Here is a 14509-nt window from a genome sequence, read left to right on the forward strand (position 1 = left end):
CTTTAAGCACTGCCACTTTGATTTACATCAAAGAAACGATCGTTAAAACTTTTTCTCCGCAGCGGCATCTTCCTCTCTGAGCAAGGGAGCTCGGGTCGATTTGGGGCGCCCTTTGAGATGATCTGAATAAGTGAATATTTTACGCATTCCCCCGGGCTGCAGGCCTACGTCCTGTTTCTTTTTTTCTTTTTTTTTTTCCTGGGGATTTTAACATGGGCTGTTTTATAGAATATGCAATGAAAGGCCTGAAGCTGCGGCTTCTCCAGATTTCCAAATCGCCTGCTTTCACAGGCGGTGCACTGATTGTTCTTTTGTTCTGAATTTCTAATGTGCCTGCCAGCTGTCACTCAGTTCCCACAAGTTAAAAAAAGTCGGGACGGCGGAAGCAGAAATGTAGCTTTCGCAATACCGCACCACTTCAACTTTGCTTGGAGCGTAACCTAATGAATTTCATGAAATCCAATTTAATTTTCTTTTTGTCCCGTTTTTACACTCCCGAAATATTTTAGCCAATGGCCCCAAGCCAACTTCTGCACAAGTGCGAACAAAAACACGCCAATTTATGCACGAATTATCTTCCTCGCCTCGAGCTTTTGACGGGTAATGAAGCCTCTTGCAAATTTCTTCTGCTAATATTGAATGAACTAAAATCGCCAGCCCATCTGAAAAGAAAACCAAAAAGGATGCATTTCATAGGGAAGAGGAGACTAAGTCTTTTGTGAGATGTTTATTCGCCAGCAGTTGCACTTTTGCGGCATTTTTCTAATGGCGATGTAACATTCGCACACTAAATCGTTCAAAAACGGGAATAAAAAATTCAAGGCCATTCCGCCTTGTGAGGGTAGTTGGCCAGCGAAGCTGTAAATTTTCGTCGCGCAGATATTTGAAGTATTGGGAACGAACATGCCAGCGAGTATCGAAACCTCATCACAAAACCCTGCGCGGTTTCCACCGAAGCAGGACATAGCGGGTAGGAGCTGCAACGTCGGGCTAAGGCGTTGCGCTGCTGAGCACGAGGACGCGGGTTCGATTCCCGGCCGCGGTGGTGCTTTTCTGATGGATGCGAAAAGCAAAAACGCCCGTGTGTGCGAGATTTCGGCGCACGTTAAAGATCATGCAGGCAGTCAAAATTAATCCAGAGCCCTCCACCACGGCCCGCCTCATCGCCTGCGTTGCGTCGGCGCGTTAAACCCTACAATCAATCAATTCAAATCCAGCTGCAACGTCGGATATGCATTTCAATGCGTCTTACGAAGGAGAGCACCCATCGATCACACACTCCACAACTAAATCCGAATCGCCTTAGGTTTCTGCTACCCTAAAGATGAAGAAGAAGAATTCATTTGTAAGCACAGTTAGACGGCGATGGTAACCGCCATTGTGCCGGCAACCGCAGCCGCCCGGGCGACTAATGAAGCTTGAGCCTCCTGGTCTGGGCAACGCACTGCTCACTTGGGGTTATGTTTGAACAGGCATCTCTCGGGCATCCCCACACAAGATGTAAGAGTGTGGAGGGACTGGCAGGCAGTGCTGTTAGGTAACGGATACACGGTTGAATGAATTGGGTGCAATTTAGCAGGATTAAATTTCGCGTACGCTCCTCTAAAGTTTTCCGCTTTGGCAGCATGGTATATACTCGCATCTCTTTGAGCGTTTTCCGCTTCGTGACGTTCGTCTTCCTATATGGCCTGCACTTTACGGCATTTCGCATAAAATGCGTAGCGCAAGGAGGACGAAGGAGAAGGCAAATACAGGACAAGCACTAATTTTCGACAAATTGTTTATTGCGGATCGGCACATACAATATGTTGAAAGTTAACGCTTGTTCCGTTTTTGCCTTTTCCTTCGTCCTCTTTGCGCTACGTATTCCTCGTGAAAACGGTCTAGAAACACGCCCAAACCTGTTACCCTCTTAAGCGCTTACGGCCGGAATCTGTAGCACGACCCTCAGCGTTGATAGTTTTCGCCGAACACCGAGCTTTTCGTATACACGTTGCCCTTCGGCGGCCATAACACCGCGTGGCCTCGATAGATCGCAACGCATGCTGCGCAACTAGCTTTTTGCGACACTTCGGCAGAGGCTCGGCAGAAACCAACCATTTTCTCCGGTGCAGCCCAATTCACCATTTCGGAGTGCGCGGAACGCTAACATCTGTCAAAGCAGGCGGATCGATGATATACGCAAACTAACAACTAAGTCTGCTTTCAAAAGCATAACACTGCTAGTTCTTGCCCACGGACAGGAACATTCTACGGGTTACTAGCCATACACATCTTCGCTGTAAAAATCGGGGTCGGAACTGTCCTCTGCTCGAAATGGAATGCACTGCGTACCACACACGCAAAAACCCTGTTCGTCGCGCTTTCTTGGCGTATTCTTCTTTCCTAGTACGTTGCAGCCCTCCAGGCAAGCGCACTACAGCAAAACACCTACCAAATACTATTCACGACATGTTCGCACTCACTAGCAGCATCTGTGTGGAGGCGCGTAGCCTCGGCTACGTCAGTAGCACTGCTCTTGCACATAGAGGCAGCCCACGGCTGTTGCTACTTTCGCCTTCTCTCTCTCTCTCTCTCTTTTTTTTTTTTGCTTAGTTAAACGGAGACCAGAGGAAATTGAAGGGATCTGTGAGGTTAAATGAGCCGAACGCAGTTGCTACGCCACTACAGACGACAGCGTATTTTAATGCAAAGCTTTACTAATCTTCTCACCCCCGCCATCATGTCTACGATATATCCCGAAATTTACATAGAAGCATTTCCATACTGTTCTGCCCCACACGCATCGCTATCCCACTTCATATGGGCCTGTGATATCATCCTACTATCCAGGCACCGATACCATCCCATTCTTCTTACTATCACCGGCGACGAGTGCTGGGAGGCAGCCCTGCGTTCCTCAAACCCCCAAGTCCAAGAAGACCTAGCACAGTTGGCCGGCAGCACCAGACCCCTGCTTCAAAGGCGCCCTGCTGCCCGACGGACCATGGGAAAGACGTCGTCCGCCTAATCGCCCAGGCTGTGGCCAAATAAAGTTATTCTGTCGGTCTGTCTGTCTGTCTGTCTCGCCGTCACGCGGGATTAGGACATCGATTGGCCGCAGTTGCGCCGTACCTTTGGCGAAGTTTCACGCCACTCCCCTGGCCAAGCTCTGCCGACAATGGCGTTCGCTGGCCGCCGTGGCCGCCGCCGCTGCGGCCGGCTTGGCGCATGCGCTCTCCGCAGCTGAGTAGCCGCCTGACCACGTGACTCGCCGCGTGCATGCGAGCTTGGCCATGAACGAGGCTGAGGCGGAGCTGTGTTCTCTTCTGTGAGCGTTGCGCGGAGACTGGAGGCTTTGAGCCATCGTCGGGAAGCGGCGTCTGACTACCCCTCGGATATTGTCCTGCTAGCTGCTTCACCGGAGAGGGTCTGGAATGAGAAGCGCGCGAAGCTAGCGTAGGAGACTGAGAAAGAGGGAGCCGCTCGGCTCGGAAAACGCCGAAAGCGGGACCACAACCGTTGACAAATGTAGCCCTTGAACAAATAGCATAACAATTACCGCTAAATAACATGTTAAACACGTGAAACCACGACTTAAACAGGCTGAGCCGAGCTGTCGCTTTGCATATCCATGGCTAGCTAAGCTAAGCCGCAGCCATCTTTTCTTTGTGTTTTCTTTCCGATGTATTTGGCACCGCTCGCGGCAACGCGATAGAGTCTTTCTGTTCCTTTAATTTTTGTTCCGATTTAACCTTGCCTTTGTTGGGCCCAATTTTCAAACACTTATTTGTCATTCATTTTCATAAAAATGACTCCCTGTGAATTTTCAAATAGAACCCCTCTGCAATTTTGTTGATATATGTGCGTTTTGCCTTAAATGTGTCTAAGGTTAGCGGCGCAGTAAGAAAAGTTGGCACGTATAAACCGTGCTGCCAGTAAGAGTAATTACGAACGATATTGCCTAAAATATACTTGGCCTTCAGGCACGCCATTGTGGAAAGCGCTGGAGGTTTTTGCCAGAGCAAAAAAGCTAGGAAAAAAATTTCGCATGGCTCCAGGTAAAGGCTAAAGGCTGCTACGCATTAAAAATTTACGGGGTCCGCATTGCTTTCGTAAGCTGAACAACTGCGCGTCAAACGAAGCTTTCACGCAGAACAGCGGGTTAATGACGTTTTAGAAAAAAGCACTGAACAGGTAAACATAGCTAATCAAATTGTATAAAAGCCCGACAATGGTACGTAACGAAATTCCTTTAACTATTTTAAAGTCGACCTGCAAAGTTGCTGACGCAACCAACGGGAAGCTGCAAACACCTGTTATAAAATTGTAGGATTCGTGTTATTGCCATCGGATTATTTAGAGTCAACTTCTTCTCTCTGTATTTTTCTTCAAATCGACAGTTTTTTTTTTAATAAGCCACTTATTTATGGCAGAGTAGCTATATGCATAAAATAACGTGGTGTAGGAGAGAGGCAATCCGCATGAAGGCATGCTCTGGAGCAAACCTTTCACGATAAATACAAATTACTGCACAAGTGCTCCCTTAAAACTTGACAACACGTTATCAAACGAAGCTATTCTGCATAAATTCTCATTACACAACGGCTACTAATGCCATAAAAGAACGTTCAGCAATGCCTGATATATAACTATCCCGAAGCGATTAACTGTGTTCGCCTACCTTATTCGAGCTGAGGTAAAAGCAGGCATCGGGGTTGTCTGCTTTAAAGTTTGTCACAGCCACCTTTCTGCGTCGAAAGTGGCTGAGAATTGTTATCGCTTCTTTCAGTTATTCCAATAAAACGCGTCGAACTCAAGTAGCCGTCCTACATGAATAACGTGCACACTGCAGCTTTAAAATTCCAATTCATCAGATAGCTCTGAGCTTTGCCGTTTGAAAGCTTTTGCCTTGCTACCACGCAGTACCGTCAACACTATCATGTCCTTAACTACGAATAATGGACTACGAAGAAAAAAGTAGAAATCTTTCGTTTACAGAGTTCAAGCTACAGCTTCAAAAAAAAAATATTTTATAAATCAACTCGTCCTCGTTCAGTGTATTGATTACTAAATGCATTCATTCATTCATTCATTCATTCATTCATTCATTCATTCATTCATTCATTCATTCATTTACTGAGCAAACGTTCAGTGCTCTCAATTAATTTGCAGTCACAGCCGAGCACAAAATTCCCGCGTCAATCCATCTGTCAAGGTAATCGTGTTATGGAGCATCCAAGTGCCCAAGTATTTTATGAACTACCAGAATACTCCAACGCTGAACATCATCAGCAGAAAAATTCTTTAATCATCGGGTCAGTCTGTCTTAGCTTATTAGTTCCGGAAAGAGGTCAATTGGCCGGAAAAAAGTAACCTTGCTAACGCCCTGGGGACTTTTACAAACACAGAAATTGCGTCAGTCGAAAATATCATGATTTCAGACATGTTTTTTTTTTTTTTTTTTGCACCCGCCCTTCTACTGAACATTGATTATCGCAGATATCTCCCACAATACGAAAACCGGTAGGGGTAGCGGGGAGTGCTTCTAAATAACTGCCGACGCTTTTCATCGCGTCCGTTGGCGCCTTCCAGCAAAGCCGAAATTCATATCGAATTTTCCTGCAAACCTGCTTCGGGAAGAAAGCTCACTTTAAAGCGAAACCGACAATGTTTCTTCATGCAAATGATAGCCTACCCATCCCCGCGTTTGTAACCAACCCAGCCCTGTTCATCACGTGACCCCATGCAGATGCACGCTTGCATTCACCGCCTTTAGCTTCTTCACCAGACCTCTGCCCCTCTCCAACAATAAAAAGAGCGCTTCGGCGACCCCGCTTTCCGTGCAACTTCAATTGTTTCTGCCGTGTCAACTTCCCCGCTCTTTCGAATCGGAAGTACCGGGCTTTTAGAGAACTCGGTCAGCCTCCGAGAGTCTGTCTCTTCCATCGATGCGCTTCACGAAAATCCGCAGAGCAGCGGAAGCGAGAGCGGAGAGAGCTGCGCTAACGGGTGGAGAGGGTAGCACAAAACGAAGCTCCCAGGAGGAAAGGGCAGGGACGTGCTCCCATCCTCCGCTTCCAGGCAGGCCGTTCGCTCGGCATCGTTCGCGGCGCAGCAGTCGGTCGACCCGACAGCAACGAAGCAGCGTCGGTCGTCGCCGTGCGCGCTCTCTCGTGTTCAACGGAGTGCCGTGCGTCTCCCGGCCGTCCGTGCGTGCTCCCCCACCGCCACGCGTGTTCTGGCGGGAAAGAAAAGGCGCCAAGGCGCGAAGTGACGTCTCTGGTGGATTACGACGACGCAAGAGGAGGAGCACGTAGAGGCTCAGGTAAGACGCTTTTACAGAGCTGAAGTATTAGCGAAGGACACACGTCTTTTTTAAAAGTTTCCGCTCTGTGTGTCGTGCTGTGTGGGCGATTGCCTGCACCAGATTAGAGTCACTAGCTACCCGCTGATTGTACGTCAAGATTTCATGAGATGCTGCAGCAGAATGGCGAGCTAGGCTTGTTAGGCATGACAAAACCTTCCACAGCGCGACACTGAAAAAACGTACAACAGACGGAACAACAGGACGAGCGCTAGTCTCAAGGGAAATGTAATGGAGAAAAACGAGGAGCACATAACCTTCCAGTGACCACACCACGCATGCATAATGAAAAACAGATAGGGTCAACTCAAGTAAAACCCACCACAACTACTGCAAAGTGTGTGATATAGGCAATCTCTTTCGCGTGTAAGTAAGTAGAAGCCCGACTGATACAATTGTCAGCCCTCCGGCTTATCTGGAACGCTTCAGCTGTCTCCGTGATCATTTTCTCTGTCTTACTTGTTTCAGTGTTGCGCTTTTTGAAGGTTTTGACACGAGTTTTAAAAGATATTGCGACGTTGACTACATTTGACACGTAGAAAGTTGGGCGTGTTGGTACGTATTCATGATGGAAAGTAAGAGCGCACTAAACGACGAGGTATACCATGAAAAACTGAAGGGCAGCGAAAAAAAAAACGCGGATACGAAAGTGCACACCAAAAAACCTGAAGTTGTACCGTATGTACTACGAGGTGTCGCACAACCTAAAAAAGGTTGCAAATAGGTATGGTGTTCCGCTGGTTTTTTTTTTCGGCGCCAAACAAGCTAGCGCAGCTTGGCCCACGCACAACCAAGCCGACAAGGAAAAAGGCTGGTTGCTCAAAGAAACATGCCACTGCGTATGTGCAGTGCGCAGAAGAAGTAGTGTACGAGATTCCGCTGCATTGCGGCAGGTCGTACATGGGGCAAACCGGCCGCTGCCTTAACGACCGGTTAAGGGAGCATGCGCAAAATTTAAAAAACTTCATGGGGTCCACCTTTCGTCTCACTGCAATAAATGCACAACGTGTGAGCCGATGTTTCGCCAGGCCAAAATTCTAGGCAGAAGCCGTGACCAAACAGCCCGTGAAGTTTTAGAGACCTATCAAATAAAGAAAAAAGGACACGACTGTGTTAGCGACACGTCTATATATCTGTATGCCTGCGAGATGAGTTGGTTTGACACCACCCTTCCGTAGCCTCCTACATTGGTTAGTGAAGTTCTGCGCGCACCTCTTCTGCGCATCTCGCTTCTTTCTTTTCCTATATATTTCGTTGCACGTCATGGCAATAAAACCAGTTGTTAGTAGCGCCTGTCCGTCCTCTTTTTTTGTGTTCGTCCATCTGTAGCGCTAAAACCATGTCGCAAAGTTCGCACCAACTCGCTGAGCAGCAAGTCCTTCTCGAGGTACACCAAAGAGGGACACAGCGCCTTCTTGTGAATTTCTTCTGTGTCCCTCGTCGTTTATTGCCCTGTTACTTTCCATCATGAATACATTTTACAGGTGAGCAGCAATACGAACAACTTCCCTTCTTTTTTTTCTTTTTTTGTTTTGCCAGCTTGCGCCAGAGGAGCGGCTGAAACAGAGCTGAACCACAGCTGTTCAGCCGCTGGGAAATTCCACAGAAAACACTTTGAAACCCGACTGCATTCCTTTTCGCTTAAACGGCGTAAAAACGATTGTTCGCAGATATTTTGCAGCACGCTAGTGATGTCCAGCTATGCTGCGGATTAAACCATTTCGTCTATCCCAAAACAAAACACACCGTGAAAGGTCGAATATGCAGTGCCGTACGCTTCACCTACCATGAAAGAAACCTTGGCACTACATTCGTTTTAACTCTCCTTGACAGGTTGTCTAAGCTTTCGCTCCGGGAACCTTCTCATATTAGTGCAAACACTAGTTAGGATCTTTGTTATTATTCTTCGGCGGGTAATTTTCTTTCTTTTTTTTGGGGGGGGGGGGATCAGGGGGGGGGGGTACTTTGGCGGGTACTTTTCTCTTTTTTTTTGGGGGGGGGGGGAGGTAACAAGCAATTTTCAATGCCACCACTTTCAACTCCGTATTACTGCTCCAAAAGGTTGCATGCCACGCATCGTGCACAACTGAACACTCCATCTACCTGTCATCCTGCGTTTGCAAGGGGCGGTGCTGGCCCGCTTAGGGCCAGCAAGGCTCGTTAGTTCAAACTACCTCAGAAACGCAAGCAGCCAAGTCATTCACGCGTAGCTTACGATGGGAATAGCTCTCCGGCTCACCCCGTAGTTGTACAGCCGTGTCGCTTTGGTGCGCAAAAGATTCGACAATTTACACTCTACGCTAAACGTTCATTACTTTGCTCCACCCTTGTTGCATGAGCATTTATTTTGTAACTAACGTAAAGTGCACCTTCATTAAAGGAGCGGATGGCGGCCGACACGATTAAGCTGTCGCGTAAGCTAATAATATGACACAAATAGTTAGGCCGTGACTTCAAGCAGCCCGCGTGTACAAATCACAGTAAAAGTCTGTCGGGTGCCGTTTTATATGTCAAGCGTAATATGACGCCTGGCAGCCACGCCTCTGCATAAGCAAGGCCTAGAGATGCGACGTATAACTTGTGCGCGATAGTTGCTGTGGCGTGACATACCGTTAGATAAATGGAACCCACAGGAGGCTTTTTCGCTAATAGAGATGAAAACAAAAAAAGCACGGTTAAAAAATACGGTACGCTTATTGAAGCTGATTTTGCTTTATGCCCTCGTGCCGGTTTATCACCTGGCAGAGAGTGATAAAAGTCAGGTCATTACATAACGGGGGGTAGGTGGAAGAGCGAAAACATTTATTCATCTACGGAGGGCAATTCCTTTCCAAACCGTCAGCACATAGGCCCACCGTAAATTTTAAGGTGAAGCAACTGCACTTGCGTACTCCTTTCGCTATGCACTAAGGGAGAAGTATAGAAAAAGAATTTCATTTACATAGTCGTTCTTCACGCTCATTACTCGAGAAAACAGGTTGGCGCTGCAGAGAGAACCGTTCGGTGACACTTGATCTGATGTTTCTGCGTTTTTCAGTAGTCTAGCCGCCCTGCCCAAGCATAGTACTCTTATCTCACCGATACATCGTTTCTTTTAGCACCCAGTGTGTGCTGTCGTGCGTACGTGTAATGTGAACTTCGCTCCTCGAATGCGCAGCTGCGTCGCTTCACCTAACCACGCACCGAAATAGAGAGCGCGACGGGCGTTACGCAACAACTTGGACGCGTGCGAGAAGCCAGGTTCGTCCTCTTGCTTCCGGGCGGGCGGACCGCGCAGCGTGCGTTTCGTTTTCTCCGCTCACGTTTTCCCTCGCCGCGCGTGGTCTTCGTAGAACGGCCGACTACGGAGAAGTGGTTTTCTCAGCCCCGGAACGGGCAGTGCAAGCGGGCCCCTTTTCATTCTTTCTTCTTCGTGGTGCACCGCCCCGCCCGGCTGCCTTCACTGCAGCGCGGCGGGGGCAAGCAGTGGGGCCGGCCCGGCAGTTTTCCGCTTGCAGGTGCGCGTCTCGTAGATTGCCTCTCCTGGAACGAACGCTCCCGCTACGCGCAGAGACGGAGGGGAAGAGAATCCGTTTCGTGAACTGCGGACGAAAGTGGAGGCGGTATCGGACGCACAGCAAAAGCCGGAACGAATTTCGGGTGGAATCGTTGCTTTGTTGTTGCTCATGAGCTATTATTGTTCGTATTCGGCGCGATTGTAAACTTCTATCGGTACAGTTAAGCTGGAATGCCATCCACCCGAACGATTTCTGTTGTTCCTGACGCCTGCTTTTTAGTGAATTCCTTGGAGTCCATGGTTGATGGCGTTTCTTCTGGTTAGGTAGCATAGTACAAAAGATGAAACACGTGTCATTGACCAAGTAAAAAAAAAAGGACATTTCCTCACTCCCTTGATGTATTTTAAGAGCGAAGCTCTTTAGCAAATCGTAGTTTTTCATGTCCGCGGTTAAAAATACCAAGAAATACCGGCGGTCAACGCGCGGGCCTCGCGCTGACCGCCCGGCAGTTAACAAAGCCAAAAAAATGCCCAGCGCACGTGTGCGCGTGCCTCGCGGCGACCGCCCAGCGCCATCGGCGCATGTTTGCAAGCCAAGCATTCCCACTTGGGAGATTGGCCAAAAAAAAAAAACTCCAGATTTTACCGTTACCGTGGCAACAGTTGCTCGGAATGGGAAAGACAGGTCATAGCATACGCCTCTGCGAGGTGATGTCCAGTGATTATCACTTCCAAAAAAAAAAAATGAATGAAGCTCACACTTTTAGCAACAAAGATGGAGTAAAGATTGTTGCGGCAGCGGCGAAGAAGCAGCAGGTCGGCTGCAATCGTGGACTTAGATCGTCTTGATGGTAGTGGAGGTTGAGTACAGCTTCCCTACCTTCAAGTCTTGCGCGTTAGTGTGAGCTTCCTTCATTTTTGTTTTTGCTTACTTTGATATTTCTGGGTAAGGGCGCACGTTTTTACCCCGTAGGCAGGGGCGTAGCCAAAACATTTTCTCGGGGGTTCTGAGATTTAACCTCGACCACCTCCATATGATTATTCAAGGGATTAAAATAATGTATGATAAATACATAACTACTAAATAATAGTGTACACAAGTAATTACTAGAACTCTTACGTTAAATTCGTAATTATTAACTGAAAATATGCAACTAGTAACTGTCAGAAAACAAGTGAATTAAAATATTTCATTAAATATTTATTCGCATATTCCGAGAATTGCGGCAGAATTGCTATAGCTGCTTGCAATTTTCTATTTTGTCTTCGTAAGAATAAATGGCGCTTATTGAAATATGGAAATGTAGAACGCATATCAATATATATGCTTAACAAACATGGAAGCAAAAAACATAGAATTAAAGAACTAATTCACCTGAGGCTAACAATGCACGGACTAACAATGAAGGGAACTTCTCATTCTTTGCTTCAGGATTATGGTACCGAGCATATCCACTCACAAGAGGTGCCTTTAAGAGAACTGGCGAACAAAGCTTTTTAGTTTCATTTGGTCATTTTCACCCGCTAAACGAGTACATTTTTCGGGCTTCCACGTGGCTGAAAATGAATGAAGGTTTGTCAGGCTAATAATTATTTGCAGTTGATTACAGGGAGGGGTATAAATTTAGTCTGCCAAGTTCTTAAAATAAGTTCCGCGTCTCGCCGCCGTGCAGTTCATAATTACCCACGAAAACATGATTTCTCGCGTTACTTTTTAAAACAGATGCACGTAGAGAGATCTGGACTTCTAGGGCAAGTGGATGGAAGTGGGTGCACTTCGGTGTTTTGGGGTGTACAAATGCTGAAACGCAAAAGAAAGTTCCAGAAATGCTCAAGTGGCAGTTGTCAGATAATTGCTTCAGCCCCTTGGCTCTGCAACGAGTCGTTCAATTGACGACTTCGCCACTGTACACGGATGCATTTTAGGGAATTCATTTTTCCCGGTTCCATATGAGCAATCTGATACCAAGGTATAAAGACACTTTTAAATACCTCTATAAAACTTCATGCAGAACCCTATTAAAGTTGGCTTCACTATATGCAAAATGGCCTTGCTGAGAAGAAAACTTTTTGACGCCAATATATATCATGTGTCCAGAGGCCTTTTATTAAGGACCTCGCTTTTTAAAGTAATCTTCACTACTGTACACATAGGTTTTGCTGGAAAGCCATTTTTAGGGGTAATGTAAGCAGTTTGATATTTAAGTATGATGGCCCGAGGTTCTTTTAAGTGCGAATGCACTTCTTAAGCGAGCCTGAATCGTCCGCCGCCGTCGTCCGCATAGCAACAGCTGCGGGTGCGCGCGCTCCACGTCTTCCCTAGCAACGGGGGGAGATGGGCGCGCGCTACTCTCCTCCTCCTCTCTCCGCTCAGTGACTGCGGGTGTTGGGCGCCTCCTCTCCACTTCGGGCGGTAGAGCTCTCGCTCGCGTAGCGGGCGCTCCGCATTCCGACGCGTGAGGGCGCTCGTGTAGCCCTCGCCGTAACGGCGGGCGCTACTCTCCTCCTCCTCTCTCCGCTCAGTGACTGCGGGTGTTGGGCGCCTCCTCTCCACTTCGGGCGGGAGAGCTCTCGCTCGCGTAGCGGGCGCTCCGCATTCCGACGCGTGAGGGCGCTCGTGTAGCGGCCGCGTGGCGCGGGAGGGTATTAGTCGAGCGCGCGCCGTCGTCGAGAGCGGTCGCTGGTCCTGCATCTCGATAACGATGATGGCGGACCGGGCAACGGTACCAGCAATAACGAGTGAAATATCTTTCTTTGTAGTTGTGTGCGTGTGTGTAATTTCTCGACTACTCACTAAGATCACGATATCCACCGTAATCGCGCAATCAACAACCGTGCATTTGCACTTACACACTCTCCCCCTCGGGGAAGTGCGAGGGAATTTTTTTATCAAATACTTCTGCAAGACTGCATGTAGCCCGTATAACGCGCTATACAACGCCCCTCCCCCTTCCCCCCCAGGTCGGCTTCAGTACCTTACACAAACGCATTGCTGGCAAGACATTTTTAGGCATAGTATAAAAAGTCTGCTATCCAAATATGAAGACCTTAATGCCCTATATTTAATTATTTTATAAAACCCCATGAACCCTTTAAAGCCAGCTCCACTATTCTACACAAAGCGCTTTTCGAAAGGCATTTTTTTTTTCATAGGCTATAAAGCGTTCTTATATGAAAATGAAAAAAATCTAAGATATGTCGCAGTCTAATCAACTTTCCCTGCCAATGGCTTCTGCCAGCTCTTCTTTGGACTTTCAAAAACCCAGTGCGTGGTTGGGCTCTAGAGCCCAACCTACGGGCTATTTACGCTGCTTAGGTTCCTGTAACGGACCTGATATGTGGAATGTTTTTCCAACTGATCCCCTTGAGCCCTCAGATCCCGCTTTCATTTCGGAATAAAGCCCTTCCTGTAAGAACAGCGAGCAGCAAAAGTTTATTATCCATGACAGCTTTCAGGTGTGGCTCAGCGAAAATGTGCGCCTCTAAATGAGCAATGGCAGGCTGAGTCTGCGACGCTATACGCGTCAACTGAAGTAAAATTAAATATATCACAGCCGACTATCCTGAGCGCCGATATGACGTTAGATATCGAACACACACTTTTCGTAGGAAATCCAGCTCAAGTGAGACAGAGCACAAAGAGAAAATGTATAATTCATGGCCGTCCTCTCAGTTCGCAGCGATTGTCGGAGGCAGCTGGTGCGTTGCCTGAAGACGGGAAGAGAATTGCTTTGCAGCAGGAGCGCCTCAAAGGGTGTTAGTTTTTGGTGGAATAGCTTCAGACGGTGTACTTTGGGAGATCGGTGCCTTTGAAATGCGTTTGACGCATAATTTGTGCGGAGTGAAATGAACTGTTTTTGCCAAGAGAGAGAAAAATGTTGATTCATTGGAGAAGCGCTAGCCCTAAGCAAAATTGGAGCTGGCTATTCCAAAGATTGGAGTAATAAAAAGGTGAGTGACTGTTGTACCACAAGTGATTGTGTTACCACAAGGTAACACAAATCACATTAAAAGTGACAACTTTTGAAAGATCTCACTTGCGCCAAGAAAAAAATATGCGATGTACAACATAAGCGCCTACTTAGAGCACCAGAAATTGAAGAATTTTGACTTGCTTTCAGTGCTTCACTATTCTTAGGCACTGAAAAAATGAGCGAATCTACAAATTTCTTAAGCGGCAGAAATATCCAAAATAGGAGCCACACGCATTGGTATATAGTCCGTCCACCGATTTTCGGTATGGGGAGCTGCTTCGCTTCAAGTAAAAGGTTTCAGGAGAGTTAACGCCAGTCAGACATGACTGGTGATTTAATGCACGCGGGAGACACGACCACGGGAAGTGCCTCCAGAGTTGCAACTATTGCGATGCACGCGCGTGCAAGGATTGTTTGAAAGATAATTAAGATGTTTTCCCGCTCCTACTGCATCGTTTTTTACGCATATTTCCTGAAGTTGATATATCTATGGTTGCGACGGAACTATCCATTCGAGATACATAGAAACGCGTTACACTCATTCTTTGTTCCTGAAATACGTCTTTTCTAATATTGTGGTATTGCATATTGGCACCCAAATGCAAAGATTTTTACTGTGCGCAAAGACATTTCAGCTAAAATCAGCGGGAAGTGGATATAGAGGGAACGATCAGGCGTAAAATTCCAAAATTT

The 14509-nt window shown here is 47.3% G+C and overlaps 1 protein-coding gene across 1 annotated transcript in view; it reads left to right on the plus strand.

Annotated features, from left to right (window-relative positions):
- Positions 1-6058: 6058 nt before the first annotated feature.
- LOC144175049 (uncharacterized) overlaps positions 6059-14509 on the plus strand; it is a 98751-nt gene continuing 90300 nt past the window's right edge. The window contains exon 1 of the mRNA XM_077704087.1: positions 6059-6307. The gene's annotated coding sequence lies outside the window, so the exon portion shown is untranslated. The remainder of the gene's footprint in view (positions 6308-14509) is intronic.

The sequence above is a fragment of the Haemaphysalis longicornis genome, unplaced genomic scaffold (assembly GCF_048455015.1).
Source record: "Haemaphysalis longicornis isolate Haplotype H1 unplaced genomic scaffold, Haemaphysalis longicornis Haplotype H1 scaffold_3, whole genome shotgun sequence".
In the NCBI taxonomy this organism is placed as follows: domain Eukaryota; kingdom Metazoa; phylum Arthropoda; class Arachnida; order Ixodida; family Ixodidae; genus Haemaphysalis; species Haemaphysalis longicornis.